This window comes from Hirundo rustica, chromosome 15 (genome assembly GCF_015227805.2).
Source record: "Hirundo rustica isolate bHirRus1 chromosome 15, bHirRus1.pri.v3, whole genome shotgun sequence".
In the NCBI taxonomy this organism is placed as follows: domain Eukaryota; kingdom Metazoa; phylum Chordata; class Aves; order Passeriformes; family Hirundinidae; genus Hirundo; species Hirundo rustica.
Window position 1 is genome coordinate 11,461,916 of NC_053464.1, and position 25,796 is coordinate 11,487,711.

At 53.3% G+C, this 25,796-nt stretch overlaps 1 protein-coding gene across 2 annotated transcripts in view; it reads left to right on the plus strand.

The window, feature by feature from the left end:
• Positions 1-247: 247 nt before the first annotated feature.
• Positions 248-25,796, plus strand: part of ELFN1 (extracellular leucine rich repeat and fibronectin type III domain containing 1) — a 103,492-nt gene continuing 77,943 nt past the window's right edge. The window contains exons 1-2 of one of the 2 annotated variants that reach the window (XM_040079617.2): positions 248-332; positions 22,399-22,511. The gene's annotated coding sequence lies outside the window, so the exon portion shown is untranslated. Of the gene's footprint in view, positions 333-3,182; positions 3,325-22,398; positions 22,512-25,796 lie in introns of those variants that run through there. The other variant, XM_040079618.2, reaches the window with a different exon arrangement.

Here is a 25,796-nt window from a genome sequence, read left to right on the forward strand (position 1 = left end):
CCCGCAGCGAGCAGATCCGCGCCGTGCCCATCCCATCCCACCCGAGCCGTGCCGAGCGGTGCCGGCGGAGCCCCCCGGGCCTGGCAGCGCTGCCCGGCGCCGCCTGCACGGGCAGGGCTCTCCGCCTGACGCAGTGAGGAGCTGCAGCCCTTCTCTTCTCGGAGGCCGGGCTCCAGCGCTGGGATTTGCTCGGCTCCGGCTGCGTTTCCCTGCCCGCCTCCTGCCCCCGGCCCGCCCGCTTGGAAGGGCGCGGGGAGCCGCAGCCGCGGGTGCGTCCGCCGCCCATCACCGCGCTTCGGGGCTGGGCGCGCCGGGAGCCGCCTCCGGAGCAGGTAGGTGCGCCCGCATCCCCCTCCGCAGACTGTCCGGGCCCCCCCCTCCCCGCCGCCCCCGACCCCGAGCGGAGCCCCCCGCTCTGCTCCGCTCCGGTGCCGCCCCGCCGCGCAGCCCCGCGCAGCCCCCGGTGGCCGTTCCGTGTCGCCAAACTTTTGGCGGCCGCAGCCCAGGCTGGGGCTCCGGCGAGAAAGAACCGCGGGGCCGGCGGCGCGGGGAGCGGGGCGCCCTCCTCTCCGCGGGCAGGGAGTCCCCACGCTCGGCCGGGGCTGCTCCCGCTCTCCTTATCCCCAGGGCGAGCGGGAGATCGGGAGCGGAGCGGCTCCCCACGGCCGGGCCGGGGCCACGGAGCCGGGAACCCCTCCGGCCGCTCGGCCCGTGTTCCCTCCCCCGCCCGGGGTGGATCCCCACTTCGGGGTCTCCCTCCGCCGGCGGGGTGCGCCCGAGCCCGAGCATCCCCCGGGGGAGCCCCCGCAACTGTTGCCTGCGGGAAGCCCCGGCGCTCCGGGGGAAGAGCCGGTGCCGCGGGCAGGAGCATCGCGCCGGGGGCAGGGGTCTTCGGCCCGGGTCGCCACAGGAGCGCTCGGACAGGGGAGACCGTCGCCCTCACCCCAAATAACCCTGGAGCCTGCGAGCCTCGGGGTGGGAGCTGTGGCAGAGCCGCTCTCCGGCTCTGCTCCCCCCCGCCCCCCCAATCCCTTCTGCATTCCCACGCCGGCAGTTGGGACCTGCCTCCCCCCACACGCGCTCCTTCGGCGGCTATTCCTGTCCTCGCCGAACGCGCCGCACATAGAGCTTTAATTAAAGAAAATAAGTGGAGGAGGGCGAGGGGGGGACTCTCCGGGGAGGGGGACGGTCCCCGGGACCTCGCCGGGTACGACCGCCGTCGGTGACGGCTCGGGGGAGGAGGAAGGGCAGGTTCCCGCCTGAGAGTTTGAGCCGCTTTCGCTCGGTTGGTTGGCTTTTTGTGGTGGGTTTTTTGGGGGGCATTTATTTTTTATTTTATTTTATTTTTTTTTAGAAAAGGGCGGCGGTGGGGGGGGGGGGGGGGTGGTACGGACGCACGGAACGTGTTTCTTCCCGGAGGGTGTGTGGCAGTTTTAAATATAATGACAGATGTTGCCGTAAAGTTCCGCCTCGGTTCCTGAATACAGGCAGAGCACGGAGCACCGGCAAACTCGCCCGTCGGACTGGGGCACTCGCCGGTCGGACCGGGCACTCGCAGAGTTGCCAAAGAATTTTCTTGGCTTCGTTTAAAATGAGGCTCGGCCGCGTCTGGGGGTCCTCGGGGCGGTGCGTGGAAGCCGGGGATGCCGGGGAGGTGGGGACAGCCCCCGCTCAAACCAGCCCAAAGCCCCGGCTGTCCCCAGTCCTCGTCCCGCTCCGTGTGGAGCGTGGCTGCTCGTCCCGTGCCCGGCGGGACCGCACGGGCAGCCGCGTCCGGTGCTGGGGGGATGCCGGGGTCCCTCCCCTCCTTCGCAGCCTTTTCCTCCTCCAGCTCTCCCTGGATCGACTCCTCCGCACCTCCGCTCATCCCTGCCTTTCCGGCTCGGGCAGCCCGGGGGATCTGCGGTGCTGCCCACGTCTCGGATGTGATTTGCAGCCCCGGGAAAGCCCCGCGGAGGGAGGGGACGGGGGGACTGCCATCACCGCGCTCCCCCGGGGCAGAGCCGCCGCTCCCGCCTCCCCGGCCGGGGACTCGCCTCCTCCCGTCGGCTTCGCGCGTTCCGCCGCCGATTCGCGCTGGATTAAATATTTAGAAGTTTGCAGCGGTGAATAAAGCGATCGTTAACAGAAATTGATGGCACCGATGCGAAGGGGGTGGCACCGGCGGCAGGAACGGCGCGGCTCAACGGGAGCGGGCGGGGCGCTCACGGGAGGGTTTTTAAGGGGTTTCGCCCCAAGTGAAGGGTTTATCGTTCCGAATGCCGTGGCAAAGCCAAAGCCCGGGAGCGGCTCTTCACATTTCCGACGATGTCTTTAAAAAGCATGTTTTTTTCTGCCCCACCTGAAAAGAATAACCCCGTGCCTTCGCAGAGACGAGGCCGTCCGCTCGAATTTAGCACCTAAAATCCCCAGTCAGCACCTCCGGCAGGGCTCACATTTCCCCAGACCCCTCGGGTTTGCTACGGCAGCGGGGGGCAGCGGGGTGCTGTCGGTAGGGACCGGGAGCGTGTCCCCAGCCCCCCGAAGCGCAGCGCTGGGCAGGGGGGGGACCCCCGTCCTGGGGAAGGCTGGAGCAGAGATGAACTTTGCCCGATGACCTGGAGGAGCGAGCGGCTCCCGGGTGGGGTGGGAAGGACGCGGGACTGGCCGTGTGCCCGTGACCCCGCACGGAGCCCCGCTCCGATCTTGAGCCAGCGCTGGTGTCAGCGGCGGGGATGGGGCAGCGCTCGGTCCGGGCGCGGGTGCGGTGGCAGCGGGAGAGGGGGACGAAAGACGAGCTGGAATAGGACGGAGGGGCGAGCAGAGAGGGAAAGAAAGGGCCAGGGTTGCTTGGGGGTGCGGGCCCACCCGTGCCCTCTCCGCAGAGCCGCTGCTCGGTGGGAGCCGGCGGCGATGGGCAGCGACGGGGAAAGCGGAGAGCAGGGCAGAAAGCCCTGGGGCCGGGCCGACCCTCCTGCTGCGGGTGCCAGAGACTCTGTGTACCCCCAGGGCGGGCCGGTGCCGTGCCCACGGCCGCCCACGCCCCTCACCCCGCGCCGGGGGACGCTCCCGCGGCCCGGCGCTGCCCACGCGTGTCCCAGCCCGGCCGCCGCTCCGGGCTGGGGCAGCGCCGCTCTGTGACAACAGAAAGTGGCTGGAAAGGGGCGAGGCGTCACACGCTCTGCCTCCGGGAGGCAGGGAAAGGCTGAGGGACCGATGGGAAGGCATGAATGAATGAATCTCCATAAAGAGCCCCAAGCAGCAGGGAGAGGGAGAGAGGAGGAGGAAGGAGAGGAGGAGGAAGAGCCGGAGCAGGGCAGGCAGCAGCAGACGTGACGCCGGCAGGTAAGGGGCTGCCGGTGCCTCACGGCCCCGCGGTGCCCGGGATGGCAGATTGGGGGGCACAGCCAAAGGGGGACAGGAGCTACCGGCACCCTGCATGGGTTTAGGTTTTTTTCTTAGGAAGCGTGTTTTCCTCCTGACTCCTTGCAAAATGTGGAGTCCCTAAACTTCCCAGGACTCCTTTCCTCCGCCGGTACTGCCGCCCCGCGCCCGCCGGCTTTGGGGGGTTCCGGGCTGAGCCCGGCCGCAGCTCCCGGCTGGGACCGGCCCCGGCGGCTGGACCCGCTCCGCACCGGGGCACCCCCGAGCCGGGCCGGCCTGCCCGGGGGCAACCCCGCTCGGCCGGGCGTCTAGAGTTACCTTGCCGGGGGTATCCAGCTTCTGCCGCGGCTCCTTCGCTTTCGGGGCTCAGTGGGGAGCTCCTCTCCCCCCGCTCTCCATCCCCCTTCGGCGCTCCGTCCCTGCCGTGGTTACATAAGGCAGAGGAGACCATAGCCAGCGCTGACGCTGGTCGGATCATCGGGATCGCACCCCAGGATGCCCCGAGCTGAGCTCAGCCTTGCCCGGCTGCTCCCCATCCTCGGTCGCCCCTGCGCCGCTGCCCGCGCAGAGCCACCCGCTGCCTGTCCCTGCTTGCTGCGGGGACTGTGCGGCGCAGGTGCCCCTGCACACACGGACACCCTGCCCTGCCCTGCCCTGCCCTTGGCTCTCCCGCACAGCTGCCCCGCTCTAACGCCGCTGGGATGCGCGCAGCTCTCGGAGCGCACAGCCGCACGCACGCCCCGGCCCACGGAGCAGCCCGGCTCCCGCAGACGGGCCCACGCCAAGGCGATGCACACTGGAAGTGTCCTCACACAAGCACGGCGCTGCGGGCAGCACACGGGTCACGCTCTCGCACACACGTGGGCCGGTGCTGGCCATGGGCTGGTGCTGGCCATGGGCCGGTGCTCGCCAGTGGTGACACGGGGGTGCTGGCTGCTCTCGTCCTGCCGGACGGGGCCGGCTCTCAGCCCGGGCGGGCGCTGGGAGCTCTGCTGGGAGCGCTGCAGGCCTGGCAGGGCAGCCCTGGCTGGCTGCGGTGGGCAGCTCTGCGGCTGCCCGCAGCTTCCCCCTTCCTGACCGAGGTGCTCCAAGCAGGGATCAATAATGCCTTTCTGATTGGCTTCAGTTCTCCATTCAAAGTAGTCACTGCATTAGGACTTGATTTTTCTCCCCTTTGACTCCTGGCCAGATTAGATTGTGAATTTGGCTGATTTCAAGCTACTGGGGGAGGGAAGAATCATACAGCGAGCGAGAGAGAACTGAAATATCCTACAGGATCCCCTGGAGGGGAGAGAAATCAGGTCTAGATAAGAGCTTGTTCTCCCTGTCTGGCTAATGCTTCCCTGTTTGATGATCAGAAAACACAAGATCTACCCTCTCACCAGGATGCTTAACTCTGAAAGGTCAGCTTTTTGGCTTGTTCTAGGTGCAGGGTTTGTCGCTGTGAGCTGTGGATTATGTATTCCAGTTCTCCTGCCGTATGCTAAACACGGGAGCGCTCGATGCATGCAAACAGGACGTGGTCAGTGACTCTGAGGTTTATGAGCTGAGCTCTGGATGTAACGCTGAGGCTGGAGGAACTGTGATGGGGACAGGACATGAGGTCCATGCCCTGGAGAGCCCAGAGCTGTCCCATCTCTTTGTCAAGTCTCAGCCCCATCCTTGGGCATTTTTTTCCCAATACTTACTTCTGCATGTATGTGCTGGGGGTAAGTGAGTGGTTATGTCAGTGGAGTCCTGTGTTCCAGAGGGACACAGAAAGCAGCACCAGGAGCATCCCAGCCATGCTGGTCAGCGTGCTCTTCCCTGCTGGCTGCTCCAGGGCCAGGATTTCATGCTAATAAAAGCCACAGCAGCACAACATCACTTGCAGCATCCTAGCTGCCAGCAGATGCTGTGAATTGGTGTTAGCTCCAGGTGAAGCAAAAGCCTGGGCTTATGTGGTTGTTCAGCAAAGGGCACTGGGAAGTCAGGTGGAGCAGAGGGGCTTGTGAAGGATCTGCTGCAGGGCAGTGAGGAGCCTGAGGAGGAGAGGATGTGGGGCTGGGGTCTTGCTGCAGGTAAGCCGTGCTGTCCTTGGCAGTGGGGTGGCAGCTGTGGAGTCACCAACGAGGCTGTGAGGTGCAGGGTTGAGGAGATGGGAAGCTGCTGTGGAGGCTTGAGCAAGGAGCACAGCCTGGAGCAGTGCTTGGCATGATTTTGTGTAGCTGCTGGATTTTCTTGGTGTTGCAAACCCGGGGCTTGGGGAGGGTTGGAGTGAGCCTGATGTCACGGCGGCATTGAGGCGCAGTATCTGTGGGTGGGGAGACAGTGATCTGATGGCCAGCAGTAAACTGGGGCTGGAGGAGGCTGGTGGGGAGGAGAGGAGCGGTGTGGAGCTCGGTGGGACAGCTATGGAGTCATGCACCACCCAAACTGTGGGTGAGGAGGGAGGCAGAGCTGTGAAAGCAGTTGTCTGTGAGGACCTTGGGGTGAAGGGACTGGAGACTCTGAGCCTTGGTCCCATGTCTGCTAAACCCTCAGCAGAGCGATGTCAGGGGCTCGATGGGGAGAAGGAGGACAGAGAGCATGAAATGATTTGTGTGGTGTTACTTGGCTGCTGGAGTGGGGAGTGTATGTACCCAGCACAAGGGTTACCTCAGTCCCTGAGACATCCCTGTAACAGGAGAAAATTATAATAATTATCAAAGAAAGGAGTTGTGAGAGTTGGCTCCAAGTGAGGGGGACCTGGACCCTCCATGCACCATGAAGAGCTGGGGCAGAAGGGTCTGGGGAAGGTGGCACTCAGGGTGCAGGGGGTTTATGAGACTGGGTGAGGAAGCTGGGGGGACACAGCAAGAAGCTTGGGGAGGTGGAGAGGGGAGTTAGTGAGGTTACGGCAGCAGCCTGCGAGAAAGCTGCATGTGTTTAAAAAAAAACACCTCAAAACCAAACCCCAAATCAAACCTATCAATCAGGGACTTGGACATTGTTGTTTGGACTTGGCTTCTGCACTCCCTGGTCTGCCTCCCGCACAGTGTGAGGTTCAAGGTGCAGTTGAAGATGTCCCAGTGGCTGCAGAACCGCTGCTCCTGAGGAAAGCCCTCTGCTAATGGAAGCGTGGCCAGCTCCCTCAGGGAGCAGAGCAGCCCACATCTGAGCCCTGAGAGCTCCTTGTCCTCACTGGGGACTGCTGAGGGAGAAGTGGGGTCCCAGAGCTGCGACCTCTCTTCCTGCTTGGTGGGGCCCCAAACCATCAGGGGTTTGTTCTAGCTCCCACATTGTATGTGCTCAGGGCTCTCAGAAAAGCCAAATGACTGCAACTGTGCTGGCTTCCCCTACCCCTCTCTCCTTTGTGCTTAGAGGGAATGGGTGGGAAAATCTCCAAGATCTGTTTGGTTTTTTTTTTTTTTTTCCTTGCCTATTCCAGCATTTCTTTATGAGCTGGACAAGGGCAATCTCTGAAGCTCACTCATATTTTTAAATCTGCAGGAATAAGTGTATGGAAATGTATGTGTTTTACTGTATCAGCTGCTATCAGCTTTTAACTTTATTACAGTAAGTGCAGAGTTTTCGTGGGCCAAGCTCATTCATTGGATTTAATGGAGTTAAACTGCAAGCAGGTTTGGCTACTTGTTTGTGTATATCTTTGTGAAATGGACAGGCAGAGATCATAAAATTTTATACTCCCTATGGCATCTTTTAGGGAAAAGTCTTCCAATATGTTTTATAAACAGCATGCATATTTTGCTACAGCGTATGCTCGTATCTAACACAAGGCACTTTAGTGCTGCTTCTCTTTTCCCTTTCCCAGAGCTCGATGTATGTGAACCTGGACTTGCCTGCATTATTTTCTCATGCTGCTTTCCTTAAAAGTGTCTTTAGCAGCTTTAAACAATTTAACTGGATTTCTTTCTTTCTTTTTGGTGGATTTGTATCTCTTCCTAGAAATGGTAGTAAGAGCCCTAACCCTTGCTGTGAAGGGCTCAAAATGAGGGAAGAATGTTTGTAAAGCCTCTTGCTAAATACCCAAAGCACTCCTAAACCATCCCAGCTGCAAATGCACCATCTCAGGACCTTTCACAGGTACAAACATCTGCTGTGATACCTTTGAGGGGCTGACTTTTCCCTCTCCTTTTCCCTGAGATACTGTTTTCTTCTGTTTTCACGATGTGATGATATCGTTTTCTTGACCTGTTCTGGGCTGGGTTTAGATCCTGCTTGTGCAGGGCCTTTCCCAGTGTAACACAGAGCAAACCGACACTTGAAGCTATAGAAAAACAGTATTTCTAGGAGATGGATTTATTTTCTAATGAGGAATTTGATGTTTTTCCAGGCTCTAAACAAATTAGACCCAGATCTGTGGCTGCAGGGCATTGGGGAGGGAAGTGGTTGATTAGCTGAGCTAATTAATTGCACTTACTTATGACTTATCAAATGGTCATCACCACCCCATATGGAGCACTTGAGTGTGTGGAATTGAGGGGAGAGGCTATTGATATGTGGGATAAACGTAAAGCAGTGGTCAATGGCAAGGACGTAAATAAATCTGGAGATTCTGGTGACATTAAAATAAATTGCAGGTCGTGAGGTATGAGAGAGACTTGATGTCAAAGGAACCCTGTAATGTATTTATATTCCCACTCAGGATTTGCTGGGGTTTCTAAATAATGCATTAATTCAATTACACATTCTTAATTAGTGTTTTCTCAGATTGGAGCAACATCATTAATTTACTGCGTCATATTTTTTATTTTGCTGGTGTGGTGAGTTTCGTTTTTGACTCTTTCCCCTCTCTGCTTTGTGAGACTCGTAACACTCAGCTGTGATGCTCATACCACAAGCTGTAGCTTCTTTGGGAATACCAGTTTTCTGTATTATTATTATTTTTTTAATTTTTTTTTTTATGCTGACAGGCTGCACAGCACTGACCTGACCCCGTAATAGGAGGAAGAGGGAGAAAAAGAGCCCAGATCTGAAGCAGCTCCTTTTGAATGCTGAGCAGCATCTGTTCTCCGTAGAGCAGGGCGATCTGCAGCATGCTGGGGCAGGATTAGGCCCTTTGGGATCCCACAAATAGCGTTATTTGATTTTTTTCTTCTCTGCAATCTCATGGTGCTTGCAGGGATGGGCGCTCCCTGTCCCTCTAGGGCGAGTGTGACACACGGGGCTGCTCCTCCCGGCACCTGGCGCTGTGCAGGGGTGTGGAGGCACAGGGAGCTCTGTGCCACCCCGTGGGGTTTCTCTGCCTGCTTCTGCGCGAGAAAGGTTGAGGGACAGCACCTTTGCTCCCGTGTCCTTCACTGCTCTGTCCGCAGGGAGGATGTGCTCCCGAGAGATGGTCTCGGGCGTTTGTTCTCTGGCAGCTCCTGGAAAGCAGAGCTGGGTCAGTGGCACACGTGCAGGGCGCGTGCTGGTGCCAGGGCTCTGGGCCTCGCCACAAGCCAGGCTTGGGGTTAGCACTTGCTTGAAACAAATAATATTACCTGGTTTATTCGAGTTACGGGATGGTAACTGGTCAGGGAGACCAACGCAGGCCAATGCTGCTCCCTCCGAGCGACGCCTTCCCGACCAACACTTGTCCCAACTTTGCGGAGAGCGGTTTGGGCTTTTCTACCCCCCGCCCCATTTCTCCCTTTTAATTTTTGTTCCTGGCTTTGCTTCTCTTCCCCACGCTCTGCCCACGCTCTGCTCTCGCTCGGAGGCGAGCGGTGCAGCCTCCAAAGCCCCATTCATCACCGCCTGCTCGCCAGGCACCGGCAGCCGCCGCTCCATTGATTGACTGCGGCACGGAGTGAATTTAAAATCATTACGCTCCCGAGACAGCTTTTAAATATGAGGAAAATCAAGTCTGGTAGGAAGCCTTGTGGAAAGGGTGTGGAATTCCAGCCAGGGAATTCCATGTGGAATCCAGAGGAGACTCCGCTGCTCTGGACCTGACGGGTGTCCCTGGGTGAGCCTGGACCACTCCGTGCTGTTGAGATGAGAGTGGGCAGGCAGCTGCTGGTGGAGAGTTAAGTAGAAATATTTCCCTGTAGAAAACACTATTGTGTAAGGCCATCCATCTGCTGCCTGTCTAATGCTTTGCATGAATTAATGAGCTGATTGATTAGGAGAACCTTGCAGCAGACGGGTGAGGGAAATGAGTCTTGTCCTCATGTTACAGGTGGGGGGAACTCAGAGGAGCACAGGTTAAGATTAAGGTTTCCAAGTTGGGTTGGGGTTTTTTTGCCATTAGTGAAGGCTACAGTTGAGACATTTGTCTGTCTTGTTTTACCGATTGGCCAGTCTGATTTTTTGGATGTGTTTTGCCTTCGAGAGCAGTTGTGAGAGCTTGCTGTGGCTGCGACTCAGCCCTGGAGAGTTTCTCTCAGGATCTGATCTTCCAGCGTGTTTGTGGCAAAACAGCAAAGTCTGCTGCAGCTCTTGGCTGAAGTTTTCTTTCTACTGAGAAAGACAAACTCTCACCATTTCTTACAATTTTGGCTGTTTAACCACAGCCTTTACCAGTCAAGGCTTTCTGTAAGCATCCCCCAGTTCCTCCCAGTGTCTCTCCTGGCCACCTGCAGCTGGCAGAGGCAGGTTACTGATGGCTGATGCATGGAGCATCCCTCTCCTCCACGCTATGATGAGTGCAGCTTTTCAGGAATGGTGCATTGAGCAAATGTCACTCCACAGCCCCAAAAATCTATCAAAGGAAATGACAGTGGCTGTAAGCATTAATCATCCCGGTATCATCAAAATGAAGTTGTTGCAATGGAGTATTGTCAAAGGATAAATGTCTTAACTTCAGCTCAGTGCCGGTTCCTGTAGTGCTGGTGGTTCACCAAGCAGGGAGTTGTGTGGCCCAGGGGCTCATCTTGTGGCATTATTAATTAACCTTTTCCTCTCCAGGCTGAACAGTTGGTCAGTCTGGTTACACTGGGACACCTGAGAAGTTGGAGTAGTTTTCTTTTCAGAATTGTGCTGAAAATTTGTGCCTGGCCTGGAGTAAAAGCTGGGGTGTGTGGAGTAGGGACACTTTCTACTCACCCTTCTGAGCTCTCATTGCCCCAAAAAAAGAAGGGGTGGGTTTGTTAAAGCAATACAAAAAAGTCAATGATTTAAAAAAGGTATCGAACATCTGATTTGCAGAGTAAAAATACCTGTTTCTGCTTTACTCCTGCCAAAGGATGGGGCTGGAAAGCAAACCCTGTAGCCCTCGTGGTGCTCTGCACCTGCTCAGGGTGACGCAGGTACAAAGGCTGGTGTGGGCAGCCATCAGGAGTGTGACAGGCAGTGGGATGAGGGGTGGGACTGCTGGTGGCACCGAGCTGATGGACTGCTGGCACTGCAGTAATGTCACTTCCAGCCGCCGTCTCCTGGGGAAGGTGGTGCTGAACAATGAATTGTAAAGTCTGCTGCGTGGCCCAAGGGGATGGAGAGCTGCTGGAAACCTCTCTGTGTTTAAAATCTGGGCGTTCAAGCCAGTCTCTGGTGTTTCGTGGCACCATTGAACTTCTGCACTGCCTGGGTCTGAGCCTTGGTCCGTAGGGGCTGCAGGGACCTGGCTGTGCTGGGAGCAGGCTGTGCTCTGCCAGCTGTGCAGGACACTGAGGGGGAATGGAGCAGAGCTCTGTCTCTGCCCAGCCCTGCTGAGCAGGCAGCTGGGGCTGGAAGTGAGGGGTGCACGTAGGGTGGGTGGGGATTCACACCTCACTGAGCCCCTCTGGTGTCGCTCACCTGTCCTGGCTCCTTTTTTACACTGTCCGTGGAAATGCTGAAGCCTGGCCTCAGGAATAATGCAGCTGCTTCTGGAGAACATCTACCACAGAGGAGTAAGGGGAAAACTTCAATAAACCAACACGTTTCACTGTCCCAGTTCACAGAGGAGCAGAAATTGGACTGTGGAGTTTGTGTAACTGCGTCATGTATGAAGAAAAAAGGGGAAATAAATCTGTGGGATGAGATTCTTAAAGCTTCATTAGAAACCATATGGTCATTTAGGTTGGAGAACGCCCTAAAAGACAAAAGACACTTCCAAGCAAAGTGAACATCATGGCTCCATCCAAGTGCAGAGAAGTTTGTCTCGTTTACTGTGTGGGTCAGTTTGTTCATCTTGAACTTCACTAATGGACTTGATGATCTTGGAAGTATTTTCCAATATAAATGATTCTGTGATTCTACAACAGTTTGCAGAAAAGTCCTCTTTATATTAAAATCCTTTCCAATTGTGAACGAGCTCGTAGGTTCTCTAATACCACACTGGCTTTAAGAAAAAGCCCCAAACTTTCTGCTTGGCTTTTCCCCCCTCCCTGTCAATAAAGAATGGATGATTCATGTTATGATTCTTTTGTCCATTCCAGTCCCAGTCTTAACAAAAGAGCCAGAAAACAGCATCAGCTTGTATAGCCCTTAGGACAGCACACTCTCTTTTGCACTGGGATTCTTATTTGTGGGGGTAAACAGAACAACACACTTCATTTTAATGAGGCTGGCTTGGGAATTAAGCGTGTGTCACTTATTGATCTTGCTTTTTCTCCCCATTTACTTTGAAAAGCTGTTGTCTTTACTTTCAGCAGGTGAAATCTGAAGTGTTGTTGCAAATGCTGGCTTATTTCTGTGGTTTGGATTGCAAGCGGCTCCTCAGAGCCAGGGCTTGTGGGGTCCTTGGAGGTGCTGAGTTACAGGTAACCTGTCCTGCACATGGTGTGTAAAGAGCCAGGCATGGGGACCAGATGGGAAATAACCTCCTGAGCTGGTCAGGTTTTCTGTGACCATCTGAGAGCCCCTGATCTGTCATCAGAATGATATCCAGGGAGCTGGCAGCTGCACTCAGTGGGTGAACCTGGAAGTGAAGTGACATGCCCAGGGTTATCTGGGGTGGCAGTACCAGAGCCTTGCTGGGACCAGGTCCTTCAACACCTGCTTCTGCGCTACCCACAAGGCTTCCTTGCTTTCTTTGTCCTTAGTTTTGCAGTGCAAGGAAATTTTCGTTTAATTTTAAACGTTCTCCTGAATCTTGGTGACGGCAGATTGACGTAAGCGTGTGCTGGATCAGGGCCTGTTCTCTTATGCATATGGATGCAGACACAGCTGTAAGCCTTCTCCATCTCGAGGCTTCTGCAGGGAAGGGAGAGCTCTTCCCTCCCTGCCCACGGGTGTGTCCCCTCTCCCTTTGTGCCAGGGGTGCGCTGGCCTCCAGTGTGAGAACATGGGGGAGGATTTGGGTAGACCTGCTGGTTGCTTGGCTCAGTTGCTGTCCATCAGGATTCCTGGTGAAGCCTCTGTGTGTGTGTGCAGCCTCCTGGGACACTTGGGAGCTGGGCATGGCAGTGGGGGGAAAGCCTCTGTGTTGTGGTTACATCTTCCTTGGACCACACAAGCTGGGAAATTCCTTGAAGCCTGATGCTCTTGAGGGTTTTGGGTGGTGTGTCAGCACACCAGCAGCAGCATTGCGTGTTGCCCGTGTCTTGTCTGCCAGCTTGCCCAGGGTTTTGCTTTTCCTGGTGCCACCAGCAGCCAAAATGTGGCTGCTGCCTCGGGGTGGGAGCAGCAGCTCCTGAAAAGGGTAGCACAGACAGGCTGGGTCAGATGGCGAGGCAGGTTGTGTTCATCCCAGCTGGTCACACACAGGCTGCAAAGTCCCGGCTCTGCACTCTCTTCGTGTGTGACATCCCCTCAGTCACACCACAGCCCATGTGCTTGCTCAAGAGAGCACAGACTGCTTCCCCACCCCGCTGCAATACCTGCAACGTCCAAGGGGTCTCCATCCATTCACCAGCATGGGTTGTGCCCGTGAAGCTCCTGGATCGACCTGCATGCAGCGTGGAACTGCAGGGAGAATATGAACAGGAAAAAAGGTGGTGGTGGAGAGAGGAAATCAGCCCAAGTCTGTTTATGGTGACTCCATCTTATTTAAAAAGGATAGCAAAGTATAAACCATGTAAATATTTCATCTGCAGAAGAGCCCTGAATGAGTTTGTACTGCATGTGCATGTGTGATGAATGAGTGGGGAAGGCAGCAGGAGCAGCACAGGCCCATGTGCGTGTGGGGGAAGTGGTTGTGTTGGTTAAAGTGTTTTATTTAAAAAGAGAATTCATAGTTTATTCTTTTGTTGGTGGAAGTTATCGCTGTCTTAGCAGGTTGGGACTGACTGTCTGAAGACCGGGGCCTTATCCTGCTCCTCGGTGCTTTCTGCCTGCTGGGTGCCTGGTGACTCTGGAGGATGCTCAAAATAGCCCCAAATCAGAGCTGTGCCTGCCCAACCTTGTGGAGAGTCACGAGGTCACTGGTGTAACTGGGAGGAGAAATTGTCCTCCTAGCTTTAAAAATAGCTCTGTTTTCTTTAATGGCATTTTCCTTGGGGCAGCCAGGAGCTTGCAGGAGTGCACAGCCCAGCTGAGGTGCTGCTGAGTGGGAAGGGGTGCCAGAACACCCCAGTTAATCCCATTTCTAGACCACATTTGTCTCTAAAAATGAACCAAACCAAGCTTCCAACATTTTTTATTTGACTGCCTTCACAGAGCCAGGTTGATGAAGATTTTCCCTCTGTGAAAAATGCTCTCTGGTATGACTAAATAAGATTCTGTAATCTCCAGCAGCTGAAGTGTTTAGTCAGGGTCTAAGGGTGTAGGTTTTTTTTTTTTTTAATCCCAACTCTGTCCATCCTTACCAAACTTCTAGAGTTTCTAGAGATGAGCGATTTGGGGCTTATCTCTGGGAAGTGCCGTGAATGCCAGACCCATGCTTACACAAGGAGAGAAATGCATGAATTTTTCCACATCACTAGGAGCTGGAGATTTTGCTAAAGGTGTCTCCAGCTGCAAGGAGCGAGATATGGCTCTGCTCTTATGGAGAGCTCTGAAGAGGCAGAACTGAGTAGAAAATTTAAATGTGGATTTAATGCCTCAGGAAGCCATCTGCAAGGGAAGGTGCAGGTGCTGGCTGGCTCTTGGCCATGCAACAGGTCACTTGGCTGGCTGATTGTGAGGCTGCTGAAGCACAGGAGTGGTGTTTAATCTGACTTGGGAGATGTTCATTAGGGAGCCCTGGGCTGTGGCACAGCCCAAGGCCAGTGGTGTCCCTGCAAGTGCTCTCCAGGCACTGCTTGCACAGGCCTGGCTGGATCAGCTGCTTTTGTCTCCATTTTTAAATGGAAAAGCTGCACTGAAGGTTGTCAGGTCCTGGATGTAGATGGACAGACAGACCACAGCCAGGGCAGGGTGGCTGGGATGCAGTTTCCTTCCAAATTCCAGCCTGTGCATGCTGAAGGAAAAGGAAAAGCAGTGAGTAAAACCTGTTAGTGTCCCTGTTAGATGGTGGGGCAATGGCTGAACCTCTTAGATGATACTACACAGCACTTCAGTAGTCACAGGGTGACTCGGTCAAACCGCAGCTCTGTGTGGACACGGGGCTGAGAACTGCACCTGCTCCTGCTGCTCACATTGTTTTGGTACAGAGGCTGTGCTGGGCATCCTGGTGTCCAGGGCAGGGCTGTGCCTTGGAGAGCTGTGCAGAGCAAACCCACGCTGGGAGGGAGCATCACCTCTGCCCTGCTCAGCCCCCCAGGGCTGGAGAACCGTCTGTGCTCACCCCACCACAGCAGTGGCCGTGGTCAAACATCTGCTGTGCCCTGTTTGTGGGTCCCTGCAGCCCCCTGTGCCCCCAGCCTTGCTGCTGCTGGCCGTTCCCCTGGGCATCTCATCGGCCTTGCCCCTGGCTGTGCCCCCTCCTCACAGCCCACGCTGGGCTTTTGTTGCCCAGCACGTAGCTGATGTCAATTTGTAAAACAATACTTCAGCGTTACCCAGTGAAAACACAGACGGCATTGTACAGCTGGGAGCAACATTGATTGAAGTGATATTTAATCCAAGGAAAAGACATGATCCATAGTCTAGGATTCCTCGCTTATCCATCATATAATGCAGTTCATGGGGATTAAATATCCCTCCTGTAAAGTTGGTTGAGATCGGTGTTGTTATTTGTTTTGCAAATGATCCTGACAGTGATGCTGAGAGCTATTGATTACCAATGGTTCTTAAAAATTACTATTATGCTGCAAATTACAAACCTTGGGGGTATCCAGTTATATGATAATGGAAAGGCATTGGTGTGTAATGACACAAGCATCATAACGAATTTGCTCTGGCTACATAATGGAGATGGAAAGGGACATGATTTATGACCAGCAGGATTAGCTGCCTGCCATGATACAGCTAAGGTAACATGACAACTGTCTAGTTGTTCATTGTGGCAAGAAGTTCTGATGATTAGAACAATTTAGAAATAAATGAAAGGGGAAAAAAAGCAAAATCTCCTCTACCTTTCCATTTAAAATAGATAAACCGCTTTTCTAATTAATAAATAGAAAAAAAATCCCTCCATCACTCTCCCAGGAGCCTCCACAAAGCACTGCACAGGTGCAAACCGAGGCTGCCAGTCCGAGTGGAACTCCTGGCTTTGCCTGGAAAGCCTTCAGAGCTTCTGGCCGTGGCTGTGATGGAAGTGCAAACAAGAGCCCTGGATCTGCTGGGAATTTCAATGCATGTGTGCCCTTGAAGCCAGTGGAGGACACTCGTGTTGAGTTGTGTGCTCTCATTCCTGATGATGAATGCCTGGTAACACAACTGCTCATCTTCCAGGCTCTCCTGGTGTTCCCCAGCCCTGTAGCTGAGGACTGAATACTTGATGTGTTTGAGTGGAGCCTGAGGGCTGCTTCACCCTGTGCTGGCTTTTAGCAGGGTCACTGGAGCCTTGCCAGCTTTGGGGGCAGAGCTGGGTGCTGTGACCTTGCCCTGCCATCCTGGGATGGCACAGAGGGCTGGTAGGAGGGTTTTGCATTCACAAATGTGTGTGGTGTGAACTCCTGTGGCCATCCTGTGCTCTGGGCATGCTGCAAATACCAAATGCCAGCAATGCAAACAAACCTTTTCCTCATCACCCAGCTGATCCACAGTGGAGCCCACAGGCAGCAGTGCCTGGGTCTGAGCTTCTGTGTTAACCTGCTCAGCAGGGCATGGTGAAATGCATGTCCAGGAGCCAGTGCCAGCAGGAGCACTTGTAAAACAAAAGAGAGGGGAAAACAGTTTCCTTTCTTCACCAGCACCTTCTCAGCATCTTTTATCCTGAAGTTGTGTATTGCAGTGAGAGTCACCAGGCTGCCAGTGTGGAGAAACACCCAAATACCCATGGACAGGAGTGCTCCTCCACAGACACTGATTCACCTTTGCCCAGTGCTCGTTTATCCTGTGGTGCTGCAAGGGTAGGGACACTAGTGAAGTGACACTAATCACTGCCCAGTGATTTCTTTAAAGAATTTTAGCACTTGATAACAGGGCACTTCAGATGAGGAAGGAAAGAGTTGCCTACTTGTTTAGGTTTTATTCTGTACGACATCTGAAGACCCAGCTCCAGCCTCCCGTGAAATCCCACTAGCTCACTTGGAAATGGGATGGAGGCAGTTTGAAATGATAAATGGTGACTTGGAGCCCACATGCACTGGTGGTTGGTGGGAGGTGAGTGCATCCCTGAGCTCGAGCAGCACTGTGCTGTTACCTGCCTCATCCAGGGGAATTATTCCCTCTGCCTGAAGTGTGAGCAGGGATGAGGCTGCCAGGCTTCCTCCCAGAGTGAGGAGAAGCAAGGGCTCCTTGAGACCGCACCACAGAGGCAGTTTGTGATATAAAAATCAGTGCAGAGTAAAATTCTCCTCCTTGTGGAAGTGCTGGCCCTCGACTTGCAATAAGGAATTTATTGTGCTGTTTTCTCAGCCCAAGCCCTCGGCAGGTCTCACGGCCTGTTCCTGTGTGTGCTGTGCTTCAGGGGTAATCAACAGCTGCAGAGATGCTGTTTGTTATCGGGGAAGGGGCATGTGCAGAGGGGGCTTTGTTTTTCCAATAAAAATGAAATCCCAGCGATTTGTCAGTACTTTGTACATGAGAACTTCTGCTTGTGGAGGCAGAGGGCTTTCCAGAGGAGCTGCAGTTCCAAGATTGTGGAGGAGGATGAGCCAGGAGGGGAGGTCACAAGGTGGGGCTCAGAAATGCTGGCACAAGGGACCTCTGGGACTCTGTTTCTGTTTTGAAGCGGTACTTCTGCCAGTGGTGACTCAGGTTGGTGTTGACTTTTTCTAGGCAAGTCTTAGAACTCCTCCCAGGGTGGATGTGGGTGGTGGGTTGACTGCTCAGGTTCCTGCCTTCCAGGAGGAGCAGAGCAGAGGGTTTGGGGCTACAGGTCATGGGTTTCATCCTGTGACTGTGCACACCCAGTGTGAAATCCTTTGGCACTTCAGAAAGACTGGGGAGGACCTGAGCTGGAGAAGTTGTAGGGGGTGGAGGAAAAGGCTGGTTTGGGCTGTTTGTTCATCTTCTTTACCACTCCCAGCTGAAGCTGGGTCAGGGCACAGAACTGGACAGGAGATGCCCTTACACAGAGCGTGCCTGACCTCTGCACAGACGTGCACAGACATGAATGTGCTTGGGAACGATGTTTTTCCCACCATTACCTTTGTAGATGACCTGACCTGGTGTCTCTGATCCAGGCCCTCCCAGGTGAGAGAGCTCTCTTGCAGGAGCTCTTTGACTAACAAACACTTCACAGTGGCTCAGGGGAGGCTGGAGTGGGAGAAAGAGAGCCCTTGTTCCTCTCAGCTGCTCTGGGTTGGGTGGATCTAAAAGTACCAGGTATGAATGCAACTGTCATTACCTTAATGCTTTGTATCACAGCTGGAGTGGGACATTGTCGCATGTATGGATTCTGGGAGGTCTTTCGATCCAGCATTGTATCACATTTTATGACAAAAACCAGTGTAAAATGGTCGTGGTCGGAGCTGTGTCCTGCAGCCCAGTAACTGGCTGCACAAGTCAGTGTGAGCAATGCATAATTCAGGAGGGACCTCTGAGTGACCCAGGGGACAGAGGGGCCACACAATTGTCACCTCACTGTGTGAATCGAGTTGGTTTGGGTGAAGGTGGGGAGTCCCCCCTGTCCCCAGAACACTCTGGGCACATCCTGCTGTCCTTAGACCAGCATCGCTGGGGTTGTGTTGTGTGAGACACACGCTGGGGCAGGATTTGCTTCTCCTTGGAAGAGTTTATCTGTAAAATGTTGGTATACAAGCGTTTCTGGGGTACTCCACCCTGGAGCACTGCCTGACCTTATGTGTGTGTCAAGCAGCCCCTTCCTGCTCTGACAGCACCTCCCGTGCTGGGACAGAGTGGGGCAAAGGGCGCCTCAGGTACCGTGCGGCCATGGTTTAGAGAAGTTTGTAAGGGATTTGATCACAGCTTAGGAAAACTCCCTACCTCTCCTGTGTGCTGGTGGTGGCCTTCCATTTATTCCTCTGCCGTTGTAATGAAAGTCCAAGTGCTACAGGACTGCAGAGATCCTGGCACTGGAGCCGCCAGCACGCACCATTTCTCTGCAAAAAAGGATCCATCCAAATGGTTCCTTTATGTCGCGCTCTAATTTCGCCGCCGTTGGTTTATTTTTGTTTTTGGCTTCTTTTATTCACGGTGTTCTTAAAACTTCCCTTTCAGGGCTTAACAGCTTAACCATTTCAAAATCATGCCAAGCGGAAATGTAGCATACGATTTTCTCACTAAACATTGTGCTGATCGCTCAAATGCATTCTGGATTTGTGGAAAAGCTGCAAAAGAATGGGATGAAAGAGGGTGAGAATTAGCGCTCAGATGAAGAGCCAGGTCTTTGCATAATTGGGAAAGGTCCGTGGAAGCAAACAGAGTGCTCCTTGTCACCTTCTTGCTCCGCAGCATCCCACACTGGCGTGGCTCACGGCAGGATTGGTGGGCAGGCAGGTGGCGAAGCAGAGTTCTCAGTCCTGAGGCTGCTACCGTCTTTAAACATGGGTCTTAGTCCTGGTTGTTGGTCCCTGATAATTTGAATTATGCCCTGGGCTCTGCTACCAGATTCCCCTCTGGGTTTCAGCAGCTCCTTCAGTCTCTTGGGCCCCCCCTCTCTTCTTCACAGGAAAGGGATTATAGTGCCAAAAATAGCCTATTTTCCTAGGTGGGCCTCTTTGTGACTCTCTTCTGTGAAATACGTCTTTCTCCCTGTCCCTCCAAGTGAAATACAAAGGAGATGTGATTCACCACCGGTGCTGATGTGCCGAGCCAGCAGGAAAGCTTCTGGCGTGCAGAGGATGCTCTGTACCTGCACATGTGCCCTTCTGACACACAGATTCCTTGCTGGGGCTGGCGGCTTCCTGCTCTGCCTGCCCTACTGAGGAGCTGGAGGATTCAGGGCAGACATGGCCCTGCTCCTGGTGCTGATGGAGCGCCTCTGATGGGAGCAAATGCCACTTTTGGGAGGTGGGATGGGTGTTATGTGATCATAGGGACACTCCTGTCCCATGAGAACTGATTTGGGATGGGTCCGCTGTGACTTTTGTTTGGCTCTTGCTCCTGCAAGGAGCTGCATTTTCCCAAAGAGGAGGAGGAGGGCAAGGGACACATTTGGAAATGCAGACTTTCTCCTGGAACTAGAATGGGTTATCAGCATCTAATGGCTGCTGCGGCTGCTGCTGAGCAAACCTGGGCTCCTGGGATGATCACAGGGGTGCAGCCTGGCACGAGAGAAGTCAGATCGGTGTTGCAGAGCTGGCAGGCTTGTTTTAGTCCTGACTTTCAGTCCTGCTTGTTTTAGTCCTGACTTTCAGAGATGAGAATAACAGAGTTATTTTTTTGCCATTTCTGGCTTTTTATGGTTGCTCACATTTGAGGATCTTTGAGGGTCCTCACTACTTGCAGAAAATGCCTGTGGGACCTGGAGCTGTGGATCACAGCTTACAGATGCTCTGAGCTGGAATTTGCTCTTTTGTTACAGCTCTCAGGCTTGTGAGGTGAAGCGAGGGACAGCTGATGATTACTAGTAGCTTTAAAATTAATATAGCTCTTTAGAACACTTAATCTTTCATTAACAGTGAATACAATCACGATGGGGTGCAGGTAGACTGAGAAATGGTCGGGTTCCTGCAGTGCTACAGCTTGGGCAGCTGTGAGCTCTGTGAGCAAGGGATTCTCCAAACCAGCAGAGGATGTGGGGAAGGGCTCAGTTTGATTTCCAGAAGTCTCATCTGTGTAAATCCTGGACAGGGGGTAGGCAGGACCCTGTGCCCTGCCAGTGCTGAGTGTCTTTGAAGCAGTTCCACATCCCTGCTTGCATCACAGAGCAAGAACTGAACATGGCCCCTGGTTTATTTATAATATCCTGGGAGAAGGGGACACGTGGAGGTCTCTGGACTGCAGGCAGAGGTGATGAGCACAGCCTAGGTACAAACCACACTGAGGGTGCAGATTGTGGACATGGAGTGAGAAGACTGAGCGAGCAAACCTGCTCATGAAAGAGAAGGGAGGAGAGGGATTCCTCAATTTGTCTCCTTGCCTCTCCCAAGTAAATCCTTTCTGGCTGATGTGGTTGGCATATACAGAGCATCCTGGCTTGATGCTTCAGCGGATGGTCTCCAGTTGGGGTGATAGCTCAGAGCTGGAGGGGGGAAGCATTAGGGAGCCCAGGGGCCAAAGTGTCTTGCCGTGATCTTCAAAGAACAGGAAGGAGGAGCATTATTTCTGGTATTGTTCATATTACAGGAAATTTCCCCGCTCTCTTTTCAGTTAATGACCACTGGGGCAAGAGACTTTCCTAGCTCGTAGGGGAGCAAATCTGAATAAACCAGTAAACAGTCGTGCTGTTGGAGAGTGGCTCCACTTGAGTTGTTTTTCCACTGTTTGGACAAATAAGACAATAAGAAGAGCTGCTGAGATATTTGGCAGAGGAATGAATTCCCCCAGGAGATCGGGGCAATGTTGTTTATTCGTGGGAGCTGCCTGTGCATGAGGGGTCAGTCCTGCAGTTCTGTAGAGAGAAGGGAAACAAACATTCTCTGTTCTAGCACTGGATTCATTGCTAGGAGGCATGCCTGGGATCATTAGTGCCACAGCCACAGCCACCATGATCTTTTGCTCAGATTAGTTTTCTCTTTTTAAGGCCAAAAAAAAAAAAATAATAGCAGGTTCCCGTTAGATCAGATATGGACAAAGTAATAGTGGTATCACAGAGATTGAGGTCTGCAAGATTAAAATGTGAAAGGGAGGAGAAATGACAGCTTTGGCCCTGCTTGCTGTTGCAGCAGCCGTGTGAATGAATGACTCTATGCAGATAAGCAGGGCAAAAATAAAAGGGATGCTTAGGAAGAGATGGCAAAAAAAAAAAATTAAAAAAGGGAACTAATCAGCAGATTCAACCACTGTAATAATGCAGTAAACATGGAAAATTACATTATATTAACTCCTCTGCTTCCCCTTGAATGCATTATCCACAAAGTCATCGAGAGGTGATTCCCTGCGAAGGTGCAGTGCTGCAGAATCGGGAGCCCCCGCTCCTGGGGGAAGGCGAGAGCGATGCTGGAGGGGAAAGTTGACTTTTGAACTGCCTGAGGAAGAGGTGGCTCAAGCAGAGCTGCAGAAAAGCTCGCAGCTCACCGAGTTCAAAATCTGCTCCCAGGAAAAGGACGGCCGGTGTGCCTGTCCTCAGTGCTCGGGCAGCAGGAGGGTTTGTGCTGAGCCACGGCTTAATTGCAGTCCTGGGATGTTCCCCTGATGCGGGAGAAATTGGTCTGCTGCAGATTTTTTTTTTTTTTTTTTTAATATATATACATATTTCTTTTTTAACTAGTGAACTGATTTTCATTTTGTTCAATTTCTCACAAAGAATGACAAGTAGCCACTGCAGATTTTCCCCAAGTTCAAGCAAAACCAGCATGTAACATTATTTGCAAATTAGCTTCATCCCTCTGGCTCCCAGTTAAAGCAGGAACTGCTTGGTCCAGAGTTGCTTCCAAAATATCCATTTAAACCATGTAATGATTCTGACTCTCTCATGCATAGTAGATGAAAGACGATCCGCGATTTATTTTTAAAGCTTTGAACCCCAAACATGGTCAATCATAGAAAAAAAGATTAAAAAAAAGGAGGAAGTCATGATAATGCAAAGCTGTGAGAAAAGCAGCCCTGTGCTTCACAGTAAAACCCGTTTTCTTTGCACTTTTTTATTAACAGCTTCAACTATGATCAGTGCATAAATCTACCTGCAACACAGGATGTTGGAAAATTACCGAGAGACAGCAACGTCCTCCCTGCTGCTTGGTGAGAAAAGAAGGATGCACCTTCAGGTATGGGCTGGAAAATTGTTTTGTCCCCTGTTCTCTATTTGTGTTGCACTAAGCTTGCTCGTTGCACTGATTAGAGGGGAGAAATAAGGTGTTTGCAAGAGGGAAACTTCAGAAGGGATTCTCTAAACTTGTCTCAAGCCACAGATAGGTGTCTGCCTGGGACCTGCTCTGCACCCAGGCAGTGCAAGGCTCTTTGGGCTGTACTGGGGGTTAGTGGTGGCATTTTGTCCTGTGTTTGTTCTTGTTATTTCCCTGCCCCTGTGGAGGTTTTTGATGCTGCTCCTCTTGGTGAGAACCAGATCAGCTCCCCTCTGGGTGCTCCTGCAGCGTTGGGAGGCTGAGCACATTCCCTGCCATTCCCTGCTCCTGGTTCAGGGAGGATCAGCTCCCCTCTGGGTGCTCCTGCAGCGTTGGGAGGCTGAGCACATTCCCTGCCATTCCCTGCTCCCAGATCACGTCGAACCGCGCATACGAAATCGCCGCTTCCCCGGCGCTTCGAAGGGATCACATGAAGGGCTGAGCAGGATGAAGCTGCGTTGGCTGCTGCTGCTGAGCAGCGTTTTTAGAGCAGGAGCAGAGCTAAGCACTCCTCCTGGGTTTTCTTAATCCAGCCTCAATCCATGCACTTCAAACTGGAGCCTTGTTTTAGGGCTGTGCTGAGCACTCGAGTCTCCCAGCAAGCTGCTCTCGTGCCTGGTAGGGCCAGCCAGAAGCCAAAAAGCCAGTTTTACTCTCTTTTGAAGAGGGTGGAAATTGCTCCCCCTGAGCAGGGGAGTATGGAGGGGAGTCGTGGCTCCCAGGACAAGAAAAGGGAGGGTTGGTGACTTCCTGAACGCGGATTTTTCTGACAGTTGTCTGATGCTTTGGGCTCAACATGGACAAGCCACTGTCCCTGAAACCCAGCAAAGCAACTGGGTTATAGCTGTCACATCCATCTCCCTAGGGAGGAAAAAGGGGTTTCCAGCCACAGAGGCCAGTTTAAAGCATGCTTTCCTAAATATATGTTTTGTAGCAAGCAAGGACCTAAGGACTGCTTCAATCTTAGCAACTGGTCAGCACTGCATGTTGCAGGTTGGGGTTTCTCGTTTATCTGGGTGGGTTGGTTGCTTGTTTTGACGCCCATGCAAGTGGTTTGAGGAGGTAATGGGCATCAGCTCATCTGTCACCTCAGTGTTTGTAGATGCCTGTCCAGTGGGAGTCGTTGCTTCTAGTAAAGCTCTTTCTCTTCATCGTGTCCATCACTCCTGTTTGCAGTTCCCATATTGCCACGTTTGCTCTCTGCAGTGACCACTGGGGACTTGAAGTGGACAAATTGCTGTCCCTGGGGCTGGCTTTCACCTGGGGGCTCTTGGAAGGTGTCAGTATTGTGAGCATTGGTGTCCCCAGGAGGCGCCATGGGCTCTGGAGGAAGCCTGTGGTGGGACCTGATGTCCTGACATTTCTGTTTGGAGTGTGTCTGTGCTGGTGGGTAAATGGGGTGGAGCGAGATGTGCTGGGGTCAGAAAGGAGCTGCAGATTTTGGGACTTGAGTAGGTCTTTGTTTCACTGATGTGTTTTCATGATGTGTTGGCCAGCACCAAGGCTTCCTCATCTGGGGGAAACACTGGCAGTGTTAGAGCAGCAGTTTAGATTGAGTTGTGACTGCTGAGGGCTCTTGGGGTGCTGCTGCGACCTGTCTGGATCTGGATTAGTTAACCAGGTACTTCTGTATGCATTCTCCAAAGGTGAGGAGACAAAAAAGGGGGATAGGTGTTAGAAGGGGGGTGGGTGACAGCTGCCCTCCTGGTGCAGGGTGACCATTGTGCTGAGCTTGCAGCTGGATTCCCAGCTTTCTGTCGTTTGTGCCTTGGCTGTGGTGCTCCGTCAGTGCTTCACACCACACTGATCTCTCCCCAGTTTTTCCCTCCCCTGCACGACACACGGTGCACAAGGGCCTGACACATGCCAGGAGACACCATGAAGGTGGGATTTGCTCCCTGCAACCTACCATTCCCACCCTGCATTTCTTGGGAGAGCTCTGGCATCCTGTCAGGCCATGGGGGAGATGTTTCCCACCCCTTCCCACATCCATGCATGCCTCCCTCCCTGCAGGGAACCCACGTTGGCACAGGACAATGTCGGATGACGCTGCACATTCAATGTAAGGATGCTCCTGTAAAGCAGGATGAAGGCTGAGAGTAACGCCTTTTAATGTTCCTTCTCATAATTATCCTCTTAATTACTCAATGAAATGCCCAATAAAACAAATCACTATAATTTCTATTTTATTCCCTGCCTTTTGCGGGTTATTTAAGAGCTCAGGATACATTAAGGAGGCGCTTTCTCACGAGGGAATGCTTTCCAATAGACCGCACTCGCAAAATGGTTTTATATCCCTATCCTCTGTGTTTCATCCTGATTTTCCATGCCAGTTTGCTAATTACCAGAGGCACTGGTGGCTGGGAAGCACTGCCTCCCTTGCTGCCCATCTCTGCTGCGATGAAGTCACAGCTCTGAGTTTGTGACATCCCCATGGCAACGGCCCGTGATGTCACTAGCGGGGATTACAACTTTGCAAAGCATCCAGGCAGCCGGGCTGGAACTCTTGGGCTCTCACATGTCTTTAAATAGCAACGAGCTAAAACGCAGGGAAGTCTTTAAGAAGGCTTTAGATTTCCCTTTTTTTTTTTTAACCCTGAATGGGGGGAGGCTGTCGATTGCAGGGCTGCCACCAGCAGTCCTGTCCCATTGTCCTGCAGCAAGCCCAGATCCCTCCTGCAAAATTGGGGTTTGCCTGGGGAGGCTGAGCCCTGCAGTGACCCTGGTGCAGGGTTCAGTGGCCAGATGCTGAGCATCTCCTCAATGTCCCTGGGGGCTGCAGGTGTCCCCAACACCATGCAACTCCCTCTTGCTGTGTCGTTCTTGCTGATAAAGTGAACATGAAGCAAACCTGGGGACCATTGATCCCCACAGCCCCCCCCCCCCCCCCCCCCCCATGCTTCCCTCCATCTAAACTGCTGGCTCCACCGGCTTTCTTCCGTGCTTTTTGTCTAATACTCATAGTATTTGCATAATAAGACATTGTTCATGCACAGGCAGCGAGGGAGGAAGATCCATGTGTGTGCTTCTGTAGCAACAGGAAATTCCTGTAATAACCACACTTTATTTTGCACCTGGGGAGGAAATTCAGCTCCCGTGGCCGGTACCACAAACTGTGCAGGGTGTTTAAACGCACAGCCCCAGAACTTCCACGGGGCAGCCACCTGCCTGATATTTGTGTACCCTATTTAATCAGCAGGAGCAAAT